This window comes from Canis lupus, chromosome 15 (genome assembly GCF_003254725.2).
Source record: "Canis lupus dingo isolate Sandy chromosome 15, ASM325472v2, whole genome shotgun sequence".
Taxonomy (NCBI): domain Eukaryota; kingdom Metazoa; phylum Chordata; class Mammalia; order Carnivora; family Canidae; genus Canis; species Canis lupus.
Genome location: NC_064257.1, coordinates 61,829,721 through 61,846,613, shown reverse-complemented (window position 1 = coordinate 61,846,613; position 16,893 = coordinate 61,829,721). Strand labels below are relative to the sequence as shown.

General features: G+C 38.0%; 1 long non-coding RNA gene across 2 annotated transcripts; it reads left to right on the top strand.

Annotated features, from left to right (window-relative positions):
• Positions 1-983: 983 nt before the first annotated feature.
• Positions 984-16,490, top strand: LOC118350827 (uncharacterized). 2 transcript variants are annotated; one of them, XR_004805353.2, is made up of 6 exons: positions 984-1,053; positions 11,302-11,446; positions 12,315-12,686; positions 13,402-13,614; positions 14,313-14,351; positions 16,107-16,490. It is a non-coding gene; the product is annotated as an uncharacterized LOC118350827 (long non-coding RNA). The 2 variants fall into 2 exon arrangements; XR_007402413.1 differs by lacking the exon at positions 984-1,053 and adding an exon at positions 10,385-10,445.
• Positions 16,491-16,893: the final 403 nt, after the last annotated feature.

Below are 16,893 nucleotides of genomic sequence, written 5' to 3'. Positions count from 1 at the left end.
TTGCTTGTTTGCTTACTATAGAAACATTATTCCATAAGGTTACGTAAGATGTTTTTCTCCAAGGACCCAAGAACCTGTAGTATCTTTGGTTTCTAATTCAAAATAATGTATCTACTGAAGCCCTGCATTTATTTGTAATATTGCCGAAAATTTTTTTTTTGCTAAAAGAGAAACGTTTCACTTTGTAAAATATTTAAATATTTTCATTCCTAGACAGAACATAGCCTTTTTTAAACTTAAAAAAAAAAATCCCAGGGTATGGTGTCTGTCAGAGACATACTGAGCTGTGCTCCCATCTACTGTAAAGCCTGGATAGAATTTCCCTTAGCTGCTATAAATATTTCAGAGCTTCTGGAAGCTAAAATATCCCCAAATCAGAGGAGACTGTTGATCACTTTTAACCAAGTTCAAACAGATCACACTTCATTATAGCCTTCGTCTTCACTGTGGAGAAAATCCTAATAATTTAAATGATAGTAAAAGCTACCATTTAGACACTATAGTAGATCTCATTTATTCTATATGAAAGTAGCATTAGGTGGGTACTAAAATTTCCCCATTTTCTAGGTAAGAAAAGTGAGATTGACAGAGGTTGAGCAATAGTCCTAGTCCTATAGTTATAAATGGTTGAGGGGCACCGGGGGGGCTCAGTGGTTGAGCAGAGTCTGCCTTTGGCTCAGGGCATGATCCCAGGGTCCTGGGATCAAGTTCTGCATCAGGCTCCCTGTGGAGAGCCTACTTCTCCCTCTGCCGTTCTCTGCATATTTCATGAATAAATAAATAAGATCTTAATAAATAAATAAATAAATAAATGGTTGAGCATGACCCAATCTTGTCCATTCCAGAGACTGTAGTCTTTACCACCATCCTATACTTCCCATGTTCCCCACTGTAGGTGGCTTTAAATTAATTTTTATTTTATTTTTTTTTTAATTTTTTTAAAAAATTAATTTTTAACCCAGAATTATTTATTTCTAAATATCTAGAAAAGCGAGAGAAGATACATTGAGAGTTGTCAGTACCTTGTGACTGGGCATGGAAGCTCAAGACAAGGTAAGAAAGTTTTTATGCCTAAATATAATTTAAAGTGGAAGTTTTAGAGAGGAGGAGAGAAGAGCCTTGCATTTGCGATGAAGCTACTCCAGAAGGACCACCTTGGGCCTCCATGACCGATGCTGTGAGTGTGTGTGTGCATGTGTGTTTAGGCTGCTCAGGGAGCAACCAACCTCAGAAATTTGGCTCTGATCCACCCTGTGCTGCCAATAGAGACCTGGCCGGAAAGTGAACTCCATTAATTAAAGTGCAGAGTCAAACATGGTTTTATTCAGAGGGCCAGACGCAAGTCAGAAAACACGCATGATATCTTTCAGGTTAAATAAAAAAAAAAAAGCACAGAAGCTAAAATCTGACATTTAGACAATTGTTTAAGTTGTATTGAGAAATGTTCCAAACTGTCTGAACCTGAAGGAGAGTGTTACTCAAGCACTGTTGGTATAATACAAATAAATTAGTATCTAATACAATTAAATCCTTCTATTTTAATTAGCTACAATACAGTGTGAATCCAAAAGAAATGGGGGGGGGGCAAAAAATGGGAGGCAGGGAGGTGCAGTAGGAAGGGAATCCTATGAGGTTTACGCAGAAGGATGGGACATTTCAATAGGTAAGAATTCGAGGTTGAAGTAACAGTGTAAGTGCTTCACGGGCATCCAAATGCAGAGGAAGAGTGGGATAAAGAACTAGAAATAGTAAATATTAACACTAAACCAGAAAGAAACGATAAGTATATTCGTCAAAGTTTTTAAGTTTCTAAAGAAGAAATTTTGATATATTTTTTTAAATAGCAAGTACCAAAATAAAGAAAAAAAAGTACCTTGCTTTTACTTCTAGCATAGCACTGTCTGGTTTTTGTTTTTTGTTTTTGTTTTTGTTTTTGTTTTGTTTTGTTTTGTTTGCATAATCCAGAACAATGAAGCTCTAGGTAAGGGAGCTCTGAGGATACAAAATGTCCTGGGGTAGCACCCACACTGTTGAGGGGGTTTGCTTCTGTGAAAAAAATGGAGTCATCCTTGAATTGTTTGATTTTACCCGAGAAAGTGTCCGGTCCTCCTCGTTCACAATGAGGCAGGTGGGATGTGGAAGTGGGTGTCTTCGCATATCTAAGTGGTTCTGAGGATATTAGGATAAATCGAACCATAACTCAAAACATATCCCATGAGTTCCTCCCCCATATCTTTTCAATGCTGGCTTCCATTCTTAATATAGTAATATTTCCTGTGACTCTTGTTTCCCCACTTGGCTTGTTAAAATGTAGTTTAGTCAGCCAAAAACCAAAGCATTTTCTTTCTTATAGTGATTAAACCGTTTCACCCACTACGAGTCACACTCGAAAAAAATACACAGAGAAAAAAAGTGTCAATTTAATAGCATTTTCAGCAGGAATATGGTTACCATAACTGATTTTTAATCATAAACTGGTACATAAATAAAAAGAGAGATACAATTGTTACAGGGAAACTGGAGCCAATGGACAACCGCATTTTGAGTTTAGTTACTCTTAAAATGATAACGGACCAGAAAAGCTACAACATTATCAATGAAACATCTCGCGTTACATGGTCTGCGGTAGAGAGAAATTTAATACCCTCTTTCTGTCCCAGAGATAATTGAATTTAGAATTAAAAACACCTCAAGACAGCTAAAATATCACCCTTCATGAGGATACTTATTCTTCTTTTTTAACAGTGAGAGGAGAGTGTTGCGAGGTCTAGGGCGTCCTTGTGTGACATGAACCTATTGATAATCCATTTAATGCATCTAGGCTGAATTAATAGTGAGAAATAAAATAAATCTTAGGAAAATATTAGCAGAGTTGGCTCCTCTTTTTTCTCGTCTTTCTTTTGGGGAGTAGTGACAGGGGAGGAGCCAACATTTGGTGAAATATCCATTCGTTCATATATTATGCATCTATGTGTGGATGAATGGATGGATTGAAAGGTCCATTTAAAAGAGAAACTACATAAATAAGACCTGAATCTATTTTTAGTGCTTTGTGATCAAGATTTTACAAAGCATGAACGATAAGCCGACATAGGCCTATATGTTTAGAATCCTTTTTTATTTAGAAAGGGAGGTAAGATAGGGCATTGGGGTCACCATTTACTTTGTCTTTTTACTTTTATTAGTTTTCCCTCTACCTTCTAGTTGCTTACGGTGATGAGGTGCATTAATCCAGGGGCAAGATGTCTCATTCGCAAAGACTCCATCAGCATCTAACGATTTCAGGATTGTCTGGAGAAATAACCTAAGGATTTATCCAGCACCAAGTTAATTGTATGTTAGGCAGTGATTTTTCTAGCACTAGGGTAAAAAGATTAAATCACCTTGAATATTGAAGTATATATATTTCTCCAGCCCAAATTTACTAGATAACTCAATTTCCTATCTTTTGAAACTTTTTTTTTTTTCTCCCTCAGGGGTAAAAAGCAAATATCAGGCTTTAGATTAGGCAGGCAAGGGGAAAGGGAACCTACACTTGGGCATAGCCCGTGTATACCAGGCCTCGTGTTAGATGCCTCCTGTATCTATGTTGATTTAATCCTCAAAAAAGAAACCGATAAACATTATAACCTCCATTTTACGGATAAATAAATTAAGGCTTATAGAGAAAGTTATTGGTACAGGATTACACTGCTTTAAATTTAGGAGCTTCTACTAGGATCCATCCTGAGGGATCCCAAAAGTTCTCCCTGCTGGGTCATGTTGTGCAAACCCGTAAAACCAGCCGTGTGCCATTCACGGGCCACCACGAAGTGAGATGCTGTAGCTCTGACTCGACAAAATGAGCATCAAGCATGTGAATAAGGGTTTCTGCATCCGAACCCTAGATGTGAGCTACATCTGTGACCCGAAGCGACTCGGTCCTTTGGGCTAAAAGGGAGTTTAAGTAACACTTAAACTTTGACGACGGTGTTAGAATGCCTCGGTTTATCATATTGCACTAATAAGCAGAAATGAGAGGTCTCTGATATACTGGTTTTTGTCATTGCCCATTTCTGGCACTGATTCCATCGTGTAAATTAAGAATCGGATGCCTCTGAGGTTCTGTGTTGCTTATACTATTTTTTTTTCTCCTTTTTTAATGCGGTGTAATTACACCTACTTTTAATGTACTGTCACGCCAGTTCCTTCCAGCCTCAAAGGGCCCAGCCTGTCTCACTTAAGTGACTCATGAAATGCTTCATAAGGCAGAAATATGCTATCAAATGAAACGAACTTCTCACTGATTAATTCTGTTACAAATTAATTTCTCCCTTCTTTTCTTAGTTTTCCTCCTCCTCCTTCTTTTTCCTCCCCCTCTCCACCTCCGTCCCCCCTTTCCTCTCCTGCCCTTCCCAGTCTCTCCCTCTCATCCATTTCTCTCTTTATCTCTCCTCCTCCTTTCCTTCCTCCCTCCCTCCCTCCAGTGAGATAAGTTTTTACAACCCTGCCTTTTTCCAATTAACACCTCCAGCGGGCCAGGCATTGTGTAGGTGCTAAGCACACAGACTACTGCCTCAGTCAACGGTTCCCCCTTTCTCATTCTAGTAAACTTCCTCTCTTCTCCAATCCTGAGCTAAAAGCCCTCTGTGAAGGCTTCCCCAATTTCCTCCAGTCAGAAAAAAATCCCTCCGTATTTCTGTTGAAGGAGTTTAATGATCCTATTTAGTGACGATGCAACAAGATCACTATAAATAAAGTCTGAAGTGGCGTGATGGGTGCTCCATCAGAAAGAAAACTAACATAAGATTGCATTTTTGTGGTAGGAAATTGATGGATAGGATGTGTTAGGTGTGGAAAAAGGTGACTATAATCCAATCTACAGGTACTCAGACTTTACATCACCTACCCTGAGGAGCAATATTTAAGCGTGTAGCCCGCATGAAGGATGTTGGTCAGAAAATCCAGAGGACCCCAACCACAACTTGATGCTGTCCCTAACTAGCTTATTGGCACTGGGCAATGGGTTTTATTCTCTTTGATTCTGAATTTCTCTACATCTGTACTCTGCATATCTGTAAAAATCAATAAACTGTCTACAAATCTGACAACTCCCCGTGTCCTTCCCACTTACCAATTCTCTGATTTGAGAAAGTTTAAATGCCCTCCGGGAAGTACCTCTTAGCAGCTGATCGACTCCCACCTCAAAAACTACCTTACATCCAAATACCACACACACTGAAGTATACCTAATTTTGTGAAGTTATTTTCTCGTAGCCTCCTTAGCTGTTTGGCTGTGGTAGGTAAGGCTTTTGTTTTGCTTGGGTTTTCTTCCTGCTGCCTCATACTGTGTCTTGAAAACAATACAGTAGTTTCAATGAAGTGAGATGAGAATAAATATTGTCCTCACAGCAATGGTAGCCAAAGTTCAGCAAGTAGAGAGTGGGATAATGGCCCATTTCCTCTTTTGTATAAGCATGGGTGGTAGCCAAAGGTACTCTGTTGAATTTTGCTTCCTGTATACACTGTGTATCATTGTGTGTGCTACTCAGGCCAAATTTTAGAAAGTATGCCAAGTGGAATTTCACACCAGGTTTGGAGGAAGGGAAAGACAACAAAGTGAATGTGCTTCCCCTCTGCACCCTATTCCCACCCTTTACCAAACAACAGAGAAGACTTCTTTATATGTAACAAACATCTTCAATGGAATAAAACGTTGGTTTCCAAGAAGAGGAATCAAGTATCAAGTGATTATTTTTGCCATCACGTGTTCCAGCAAAAAAGTCTAAACAGTTACAGTCAACTCCAGGCCCCAGGACGGAGGGAGTATGCTTTCCTGCCCTCTACTGACAGAAACACTCATTATGACGAATTTCCCAGCTCCCGGTTATCTTGCCATCTAAGAGCACACCTGTAAACAGGGCCTTGTGTACGCCCAGATTTACTGCTGACTCTCAGATAATGCCTAGGGATTTATGAGGTGAAAAAGAACTCGCAATTTAAATGGAAAGGCGATTGGGAAGGAACTTAGCCTAACTACAGGATCATGTCAGGAAAAACCAGTGCAGGAAAAAGATAGAGGGGAGCCAGCAAAGGAAAAGGAGCTCCAGACAGCTGCAGAGGTTAAGGGTCACTGTTTAAAAGAGAGCTTTGGCATAAGTCTGGCCAATTAATAGGTGAACTGGAGAGTAACTGAAACTGCGGGGTAGATTAATTACGCCGTGCGCCTCACTTTCCTCATCCTCAAGATGGTACCCACATTAGAGGGTTGCTGCTAAGACTGAGCGAAGTAATGCAAAGCATTTAGCATGATACCAATTAAGTGTTCCAGACAGATAAATCATTGATATTAATGTGATCATAATAAAGGATGGGTAATTACGTTGTGAGCAATTTTTTTTTAAATATAGTTATTTGGGACTAGGAAGGAGCAGAATGTGTAAATTAAGGAACATAAATAACCGTTTTAAACAACAGAAGACGGTAGGTATGAGGCTTGTTCCTAGGTTGATGATGGAGCATAAAAGAACTTCACAAATATAGTGAAGCATCGTTTGTTTAATTTTGATTCAGAGAAGTGAAAAAAATGGGAATTAGAAACAAATGTAACAACCTAATATTTTTAACAGGATTTAAAAATAAGCTTAGAAAGAAACCTAAGCAGGTGTCAGAGCCACAAAAGAAAAATAAATATGGAGGTAAATGCCAAACAAAGAGAACAGGGAAATCCTGGAAACTTCTATTGGCCTGCGCAACTTCCTTCCCAATTATACTCATGGAAGATATATTAGTAGAACAATTTGTAAACAGCTTGATATAGTCCAAATCTGACCAATCATTGATAGCATTTTTTTTTTTTTTAACCAGGGTCATCATTGTCCTCACCAGAGATACCACTATCTCTATGTGAGAAATTTCCAATGACTGTGGAGATAGAATTCTCTGGCAGAGTCCGTTGGCTGCCTTCCATGGTAGTATATCCTCTCCGACGAGTAAAGGAATTGTCGCATTTAAATGAACTGAAAGTGACTTTCCTTATGAGATGAATCCTAGCGTGCAGTAAGGGGTGAGCTCTGAAGTCAGCTTTTGTTTTTCGGGAAAGCTTTCGGTGTCTAGTAAAGAAATGGGCGAGAAATATATAGACACGCAAAAGGTTGAGAGTGCTCTGTGTGTGTGTGTGCGTGTGTGTGTGTTGTGACCACGTACGTACAAATGCACACAACCCAATCCTGGACATCTTTGCTGCTCTGGGAAAGAAAAGTGAGACATTGGAGAGGAGGCTAGAAAAAATTGTGGAAATTAGGACATTGGGAATATGTGCTCTCCCATATTATAGACATAAGTAATTACGAGAAATGACCTGATAATGGGGAGCTCAGTTACCCTATTCTGCTCAGAAGGCAGCTCAGGTGAGGCTGAATGAGAAAGTGAGCTACGGCCCACGTCTTTATGAAATCATGGTCTGCTGATCCCGGATGTCATCAAGAATGTCATTTTAACATAATATTTTAATATTATGTGTTTATAATATATAAGTATATTTAATATTTAACATGATAATGTCATACTAAGTACTACATGGCGTCTAGATAGATTTAGTTACTGAATTTGTGGACATTGATATGTTTAGTTCATGACTGAATAGGTTCTGGGTTCTTTGATAACTGGGATTTTTCAAATTATTGTTTTCCTATATGGAGATTCTCTTTTCAAATTATTGTTTTCCTATATGGAGATTGTCTTTTATTCCTGATACGAAATCCTGTCACTTGTGTCTCTTTTAACTCCATTCGTGTGTGATGGGTAATAAAGTCTCTCACAGGCTGTTCATGCAGTTAATTCTTGTAGGGGAAAGGAACCATGATATTAGGAAAGAAATCCTCTTCATTTAGGGAATGATAGGAAAATGTCATTTGTGGATGTGTACGTTTTACTTGAAGAGATGGACACTAACGTATGAAATGCCGCCTTATCAATCCTGAAGGGGTGTGAAAGGCATAGTCAGACCTTTCATTTATTAATACGCTCATCACCATTTTCTGTATTTAAAAGAAAAAATTTAACCATTTTCTGGTTAAATTTCAACGTGTGCCCATCCCAGAATCCAGCTAGAAACCTGAGCCAAGCTGCGTAGGGGACTTAAATACACTTCAGGAGACATAAAGGAGTTCAGTGGATCACATAGATTCAGGAAAGATATTTGCACCTGTAAGGTTTTCCCTCCTCCTTTTTCCTTTGTACATTAGGTTCCTTCCCCAACATGAATGTGCAAAGGAAAAGTCAGCAGCTTACAGAAACTTAAAATACTTTGAAGATACTTTAACATTCAAAATCACTTTAAAAAATAATCTACGGGACCATGAGTTTTTTGCTCTGCTGTTAAAGACACAAAACATTTCTGACAGATACTTGTTACTCGTCCCCACCCCCCACATTTAGAACAGTTTTATTTCTTTTTTTTTTTTTTAGAACAGTTTTCTACTGTAGATAGAATTCAAAAGAATGGCCCATGTATTAACAAACTGGTAGACTGAAGACTGGCAAATGTAAAGTAACTGAAATTTAATTATTTGAAACGGAATTTAATGGAAAGATAAAGAGACTTGAAAGAAAATGAAGGCAAATTGTCTAGACCATCGATGATGGGATAAAACCAGACTGAAAAACTTAGAGGGTCAGTAATGAAACATGAAAGGATGACTATGTGTTGCCAGAGGGATCAGATTTGCCTGATTTTATTTAAATCTAGCTAAACAGGTAGGCAGTCTGTTAATCAAATTCACAAGTAATACTGAATTATGAGATATTGAAAACCTCGAAGGTTTGCAGCTTGATTTCCTCTCCAACTAACCTTGCAGACAGATTAAAAGGACTATTTAAATAATTTATATCTGACTCATCTGGCTTATAGAAACTGAGAAATATTCTATTCCCATAGAAATTCTCAATTATGTAGATTTCTTCTTCTATCGCTCTAATAGATCTTTATCCCAAACTTTGTGGAAATAGCTAAACCAGGAGACTCAGATAAGCTCCTAGGAAAAAAGCAGACACAAATGTAAGACGGTGGAAGTTAGGAAAATTTACCTAAACCTAGGCCAAATGTGTAGAAATGTTGATTCCTTCAAAGAGATGCAAATTAAAAAAAAAAGAGATACAAATTAAACATGAATGTAGGCTATAATTTAAATTATGTGTAAACATCTGTATAATAAAGGAACTTTTACTAATTGCTTATTAGCCTAAGCTTAAGTTCACATAAGACACTAACAAGCTAGTCAACATCAAGTATAACACAAAACATTCAAGTAATGCAGATTACACTGAAGACCTTTCCAGCAATGTACGTATTCAGAAAGATGTAGCTGATTATTTATTCCCATTTTTAGCTGCCTCACATTCCCAAATGCATAAAGAAACTACCTGAGGTCAGAGAGACTTGAAATCCTCATTTTGCAAGGAAATGTCCATTAGGAACTCAATCTTCCCCAAACCTCAGAAATTCACTGTTATATACAGCAGCGCTGTAAAGACAAGATGAGCTCAATCAGAATGATTCCCAGCAAATTTTAAATATCCCACATGCTTGTGTCTGATTGGCCCCAATCCAGTGATACTGATTCTACTAAATCAATAGATTTAGCAGAGGTTTTGCGTCTCAAACATATACTGGGAAAAAAAAAACAAAACTTATTTTGAAACAGAGACTTCATTATTTTCCCAATGCTTACAAGGAGCACAGTGACTTTGATTATTATTAATGCGTTCACTTCCTGCAGGCGAGCTTTGCCATATAAAAAACAGAAAGTCGGGTGAAAGTTCAACGGGCTACACACACTTACATTTTAACTTGTTTACCATCATCTAAGTCATTTCCAGGCCTAAGGAATAATAGCTTTTCTTCAACTCATCTTTGAACTTGTAGGCACTTTCATTAAGCTATCAGAGATATTAATCACCCACAAAACCTACAAGCTTTGATATGAGAGGCTTTCACCAAGAAGGATGGGAGAAAGGCACTTTTTAAATTGTGGGTGGATCTACTCCTGGTCTGAGCAACAACTGGCTCTGGTTGCCCCTGCAGCACCTTCCCTCTGCGAGTCCCAGACGCTCACGCGGACTCGGGCTCCTAGAAACCTGCGTCTCCAGCAACTTCTCCCATCATTTCCCTCTCTTCAAAATTAACCGAACTTGTCCCCCATTTTTCCAGGGAGCCTCTCTCTAACATTTCCAGGAGCTGACTAGCTAATTCAGTAAGCCAATCTGTTATCCATTTAGGTTTATTTGCATGTAAATAATAGCTCTAGCGGCGAAGTTTTAACCCAAAGGAAGCCTGGTACCTGCAGCCAGGATTCTTGTGGTTGCAAACTGCTCTGTCGGTATTTTTCAATTTTAACAGGTAGTCTGTCTTTTAAGGTCACCCACTCTTTGAAGTGAGTTCCAGCAGCATATCCCAGAGCAAGTAGGTAAGCTTCATTCCTCCTACCTGCCCTAAGAGGCCCAATGCCAGAGGCCCTTACAGTCATAGACATTTATACGGGAGGGAGTCAGTGATTTTGCTTAAGGAAAGAACTTCCTAAAAAAAATAAATAAAATAAATATTTTTTTTTTAAAAAAAGGAAAAAACTTCCTTGTTCAAAAATCAAATCAGTATTGCTTTTGTAACATGTGACAGATTTGCTCTCTTCCCCCTCCCCCCCTCCAGCGTTGGCACCCTGGGTCTCTTCCTGCTGCTTTACATAATTGGTCTCTGAGTAGATGAAGCTGCCACCTGTTCATAAATATGACGGATCCCTCTCCTCCGAGAGCACGATTTAACTAAATCATGATGGGATAATGAGCCTAGACAGCAGTTTCACATCCCTATAAACCCATACTCACTTGGCAAACTCAGTCTGATAATCTCTCATGATCGAATCAAGGCTATACTTGAGTGATAACAGTGTAATCATTATCTTGGTCTTGTTTTGATTTTAAGTAATTCTTCTGCTTTACCCTTTCTCCTTTTCTGTTCTATCCTCTTTATCTCACCTCCACCGAGAATATGCTCTATCCAGATTATCCCATCAAGGGCAAACACGGATCCCTGAAAAGGCATCCCTCAATCAAATAATCAAAATATCACATTTTTGGACCTTAGTTCTGCATCTTTCCTTGCTCGAAGAGTGCAGAATATGTTTATTCGCTTTTAACACATTGGAGTTTTCTAAAGGTTTTTAAACAACAGGAATAATCGGCATTAATATACAGTGTCTTTGTATTTTTAAAGTGCCTTAAGGGATTTAAAAGTATTAACTGTCATTATATTACACGTTTAAACAGTCAAAGAAAATCTCCTGGCTGCGGGGCCGTTTCTAACCATTCTCATGGGTTCGCAGTAGAGAGTCTGCTGTAAATGACCGTCTGAAGAAAATTTAAAGTTTCCTCAGATTGCTTCCTATGGAAGCATCCATAATTTCTACTTAAAGTAAGTGATTTAAGAACTAACTTCACCAGACCCCATTATATCAAGAACATCATCATATTTTTCTACTGGAAACATTCCCAGTGTTACTTGTAAAATATATCCGTGAAAGGGAAACTTTAATATAATGATGAGGTTAATATGTAGAAAGATCACATACATTTAACATAAAGTATGTACGACATAAAGATTCTTCATCCTAGTTCCCGATTCCTAAAAGGAGGAAGGACAATATTTTCATCCAAAATCTAAAAAAGATGGAGGATATACCTGATAACTCCTTTACCACTATACTTTATTATCAAGGGATAACTCATTTCCTTTTTTTAAAAGATTTTATTTATTTGACAAAGTGAAAGACAGAGAGAGAGAAAAAAAAAAAAAAAGCTAGCACAAGCAGGGAGAGCAGCAAAGGGAGAAGGAGAAGCTGAGCAGGGAACCCTACGTGTGGCTCGATCCCAGGACCTTGGGAAATGACCTGAGCCGAGCCACCCAGGTGTCCCTGGCAATTTGTTTTCTACCCCTCCAAATCCAACATTGTGGGACTGTCACATTTTTATGACATACTACCTATGAAAAAAACATGTATATGTATTTTATGTGTAAATATATATAATGCATAATAGTCTATATATATATATTTAGATTAGGCATGGAGGCCCAAATGGGGCTTGAACTCACAACCCTGAGATCATGACCTGAGCTGAGATCAAGAGTCAGATGCTTAACTGACTAAACCACCCAGGTGCCCCAGTTCATCTCTTTTTAAGAGATCTAATCTTACAAAGTGTCTTTTGCTTATGAGTCTTCATAACGTTAAAATTGGGAGCAACCTATGAGATTATATAATCTAAGCCCTTTTGTTTTACAGATAAAGAAATTGAAATCTCATAAAACCTGTAAATCCAGCGAGTGGTGGCCTATGAGAGCAGGAACCAAGTCTGTTTTGTTCGTTCTTATATCTACGGTGCTTTACACAGCGGCATGGGCCGTTGATAAATATTTGTTGCATTAATGTGTGAGTGGAAACCAGGACAAGACAACCGGACTGCTCTGTATACCTTTAGCACTTAGATTTACATAAGCAACATCTATTGCTTTTGAGCAAATTCAGTAATTATTGGATACCTTCTACCCGTAAGGGAGCATGCAAGATAACAGGGATAAAGGGATCCGTTAAGACGAATGATACGACTCCTGCCTAAAGTCATTGGTTATTACAGTTTAATATCATTGAAGTAAGGTAAGCGCTGAATAATAGTCACAAAATACTGAGAAGGGAGAAGGAATTTCCCATTGTCCGTATCTGGAAAGTATTTATGAATGAAGTGGTATTTGGCCTACACCATGAAAAACTGTTACAGAATCAATTAACAGAACTGTTAGAAAGGTCCCAAGAATGTTCTAGGAAGGACAAATTTGAACAAAAACACAAAGGCAGGAAAAAGCATGACTTGTTACGGTAATGATGGGTGGTTGGCAAGAGTATAGTGTATGTGGCTAGAAATAAGCCTGGAAGAGATGGGGGAAGCCAGATTGTGAAGGGACTTGGATGTCCATGCTCTTGGGCAATGAGGAAGGAAGGCTTTGGCCAAGCGGTAGAGCTGTCTAAGCTCTTTGGGCTGCGGTGCCCAGAGGAAAGGGAAGATAGGAACCTTCCTTCGGAGTCCTTATGTAGGGGGCTGAGTTACTATGTGTTGGATTGTACAGACAGTACTTCCCCTGAAAGATCCAAGGGGGTTGTCTGGACATGATCCTTCTATTCATTATAAAATGGCTACTAGTAGTGGAGGGAAGGGGGAGGCCTACACGGGGGAGGCGAGCAGTGAAGGGGAAGGAAATAGAGAAGCAGCTTCTGTATTTTGAGGACATTTATTTTGAGAAAAAAAAATGTTTTGTTTTGTTTTGTTTTGATAGTAAAGCAACTTCAACCTAACTGTGGTCTTATAATTTATTAGATTGCAGGACATTACGAAGGAATGCGGGATTTCATCTGATGGAACCTTTAAATGCTTTACAATTTCATCCTGCAGCTCGAATTTCACAATGCTGGGATCCAGAAGCATTAGTGGTTAGACACACTCAGCGGTGCAGGTATAATGTGGACATCTTTTCTTCTGTGTATTCTGAGTCCCAAGTATCCTATAAGCTACGATTGAAATACATACAGGGTAAGCTAACACAGAACTCCATTTTTTATCAAGTATTAATTTGTTTGAAATTAGCATATGGGTGGAATGTTATCCCTTTTATAAACAAGTGTATGCAAGAATCATTATTGCTTTGGCCTGAAGAAAGCAAAATCTACAAATTACCTTTCTTTTCCCCTGGCATTCGGCAGCAATCTCCCATTGAGATTTAAACTCGGGACCTCCTGAGAACAGATGGTGGAGACCTTATCTCCTTGCTGCTCACAGCATGGGGCCGTGTAACTGGGTCTGATAATGCAGTCATTTGAAATATAATGCTTCTGTTAGTCTTCCATTTGCCTCTGTTTTTCAGATAAATGCTTTATTTTTATCAGCAATAAATATTTCATCTCTGGTTGGGCTGCCCCCACAAACCCACGTGGAGCAAAAAGCAAGCCGACAGAAACAATCCCTTGTGTTCGATTTAGGTCTGGATGGTAGTATGTAATCAGGAATCCACATTCCTCCCTTCTGGTAGTTTCCCGTCCAGCAGATTTACTCCCAGTTGTACGTATGAGTTTTGCTGAGGACAAAGTAAACTGAATAAATTCCCCGGAGAAGGAAGATGGAGAGTGGCAAGACAGATGCTATGATCCAAATAATTCCTCATTTTCAACAGATAAATAATGACCCTGATAAGACGCTGTAATGGATTTTTTTCCTCCCATTTTTTATCTCAGACTTATAAAGATGTCTCACTGATCGGGATCACAGGACAGGTATGTAAGTAAATGCTGCAAGCATTCTCTTCATTTCTTTCTTGGCCACATATATCCACCTTCACGTACACAACTGCGCATTGTAAACTGGGTGACCGAGACTACTTATAAAAGGCAGAAGATTTGAGAACACAAAGGAAACAAAGAACTATAGTAACAATAGCATTACTTTACCATCAATAGTATTACTTTATGATGTTATTAATACTTGGCCCAATTTTTAAAGCTACTCATATTATGTTTGAGAGGAGACCTTAAGATACAAAAAGATGAGAGAGAAAACAAATCAAAGCAAATGTTTGAAGCCTCCCACTTGATTTATTCTCTTTAAGGGATATTGAGCATAGCGTGTGAAAAAAAAATTAATCATACCAGCAATCCCATTATTTTGACTTGCGGTCTAATGAATAACACGTTGTGCATGATCTGTTGTAGACAGATAAGAAACGAACATACAAATGAGCATTTAACCAATAATCCTCATTAAATCAACTCAAAGCCTTGATAGGTCAGAAAACATTTTCAAATATGTCAGAGCATGCTCAAGAATGAGGCACCTGGTTGCAATTCTACGCGGGAGCAGTATTATTATTCACAGTCCGGTTCTGGGGAACAGCTTACCTGCCTACAAAGAGGAGATGTAGGGAGAATAGGGAGCAATAGACAAGAGCTACATGGATAACAGAACATTGCTTTAGATTTGTTTGCTCTTATATTTGAAGATAATACCCAGTTTCTATCAGCTATTTCTAAAAGAAGCAAATGTAGGCCATATCTAGCTACTTTAAGAAAGGAAAATGTGTTTATTTTATACATTTTAGATTTTAGATATACACATTTTAAGAAAGGAAAATGTGTTTATTTATACCTTTATTGCACACCCCTGTAGGAAGCAGTGGTCAAGTGTCCTTTGTGATATAGGTTTCATTTTCATTCATGTGTATTAGAAACAACTTACAGACTCACATCCAGAGAAAACGATGACTATAGAATAGCTACGGTTCTGGCCTTTTTTTTTTTTTTTTTTTAGCTCTAATTTTGGTATTAAGATAATCAAATCTGCACATTAGACACACTTTTTTTTAAAGGGCTATTTGACAAAAAAATATCCAGAAACTTCTAAATTAATAAAGACCTCTTTATACATGCATCATATGGTAGAGATATTGGGTTTCGCAGTAAGTGACTTTTACCAGACATCATAATTCTTAAGGCCTTTCAAGTGTTTAATTTGAGTAGTGCTTACTTTTATGAGTTTAAAATTAACTCATAATTGAACATTTCAATACTTTAACAATAACTATGAAGCTTTGGAGAGAATCTATTTCCATTTTATCCACAGAAGAGTTGAATAAACCAGGCTTTGTATAACTTTAGACTTTGCCTTACAATTCACATATCATGTCAAAATGTTGCAAGTAAAAACTTTAGTTTCAAAAATAGTATATTCAAACTACACTACAGCTTTAACTTAAGAAAAAGCTATAAATATTGATGACATATGGATAGGAAGCAACTGTAAAGCAGATAATTTTATTTAAGCAGTAACACGGGTCAAAATGATTTATACAGATAATATATAGCAGATAACACTAAGCATAACTTTTGTATAAAACAAATGCTTACTGTTGTCACAGCTGGGAAAGTGACCTTTTCAACTTTTTGAGGCTCCACCTTTGTGAATTATTGGCAATTTCCTCACTATTGGGAAGGCATCCCCTTCCTCAGCACCACGCTCTTTCTACCTCTTTCTAGATCTGTGTGCACTGTGACTAAATAAAAACAAGACTATTGGCAAGCTGGATGCTTTTTCTCTGCCAACCACAGTTTTTTCGGCAACTCCTTTTTAACCAAAATCTAGAATCTTTGAGTGACAATTGTAACACCAGAACACCATCTGGGAAGTGCCCTGGAAATGCTCTTGTTACATGGCGCTGGTTGGAGGACCATCTTGGATGGTCCTGAGAAAGGAATCAAGAACAAAGGACATTAAAATGAAACTATTCTGTTTGTGTAATAAATAGCAATCATTACTTTGTTCTTATCATTTTTAGAAATTAACTCTTAAGTGTACTTGGGTGATTTAGTTGAACATTCAATCCTTGATTTCAGCTCAGGTCAACAATCTCAAGGTCGTGAGATCAAGCCCCATATGGGCTCCATGTTCAGCGGGGAGTCTGCTGGAGGTTCTTTCCCTCTGGCCCCCCGCTGCTCTATCTTGTTCTCATGCTCTCTCTCTTTCCCAAAAAGAAAAAAGAAGGAAAAGAAAAGAAAGAAAAGAAAAGAAAAGAAAAGAAAAGAAAAGAAAAGAAAAGAAAAGAAAAGGAAAGAAAAGAAAAGAAAGAAAAGAAAAGAAAAGAAAGAAAAGAAAAGAAAAGAAAAGGAAAGGAAAGGAAAGGAAAGGAAAGGAAAGGAAAGGAAAGGAAAGGAAAGGAAAGGAAGGAAAGGAAAGAAAAGAAAAGAAAGAAAGAAAAAAAGAAAAGAAAAGAAAAGAAAAGAAAGAAAGAAAAGAAAAGAAAGGAAAAGAAAAGAAAAGAAAGAA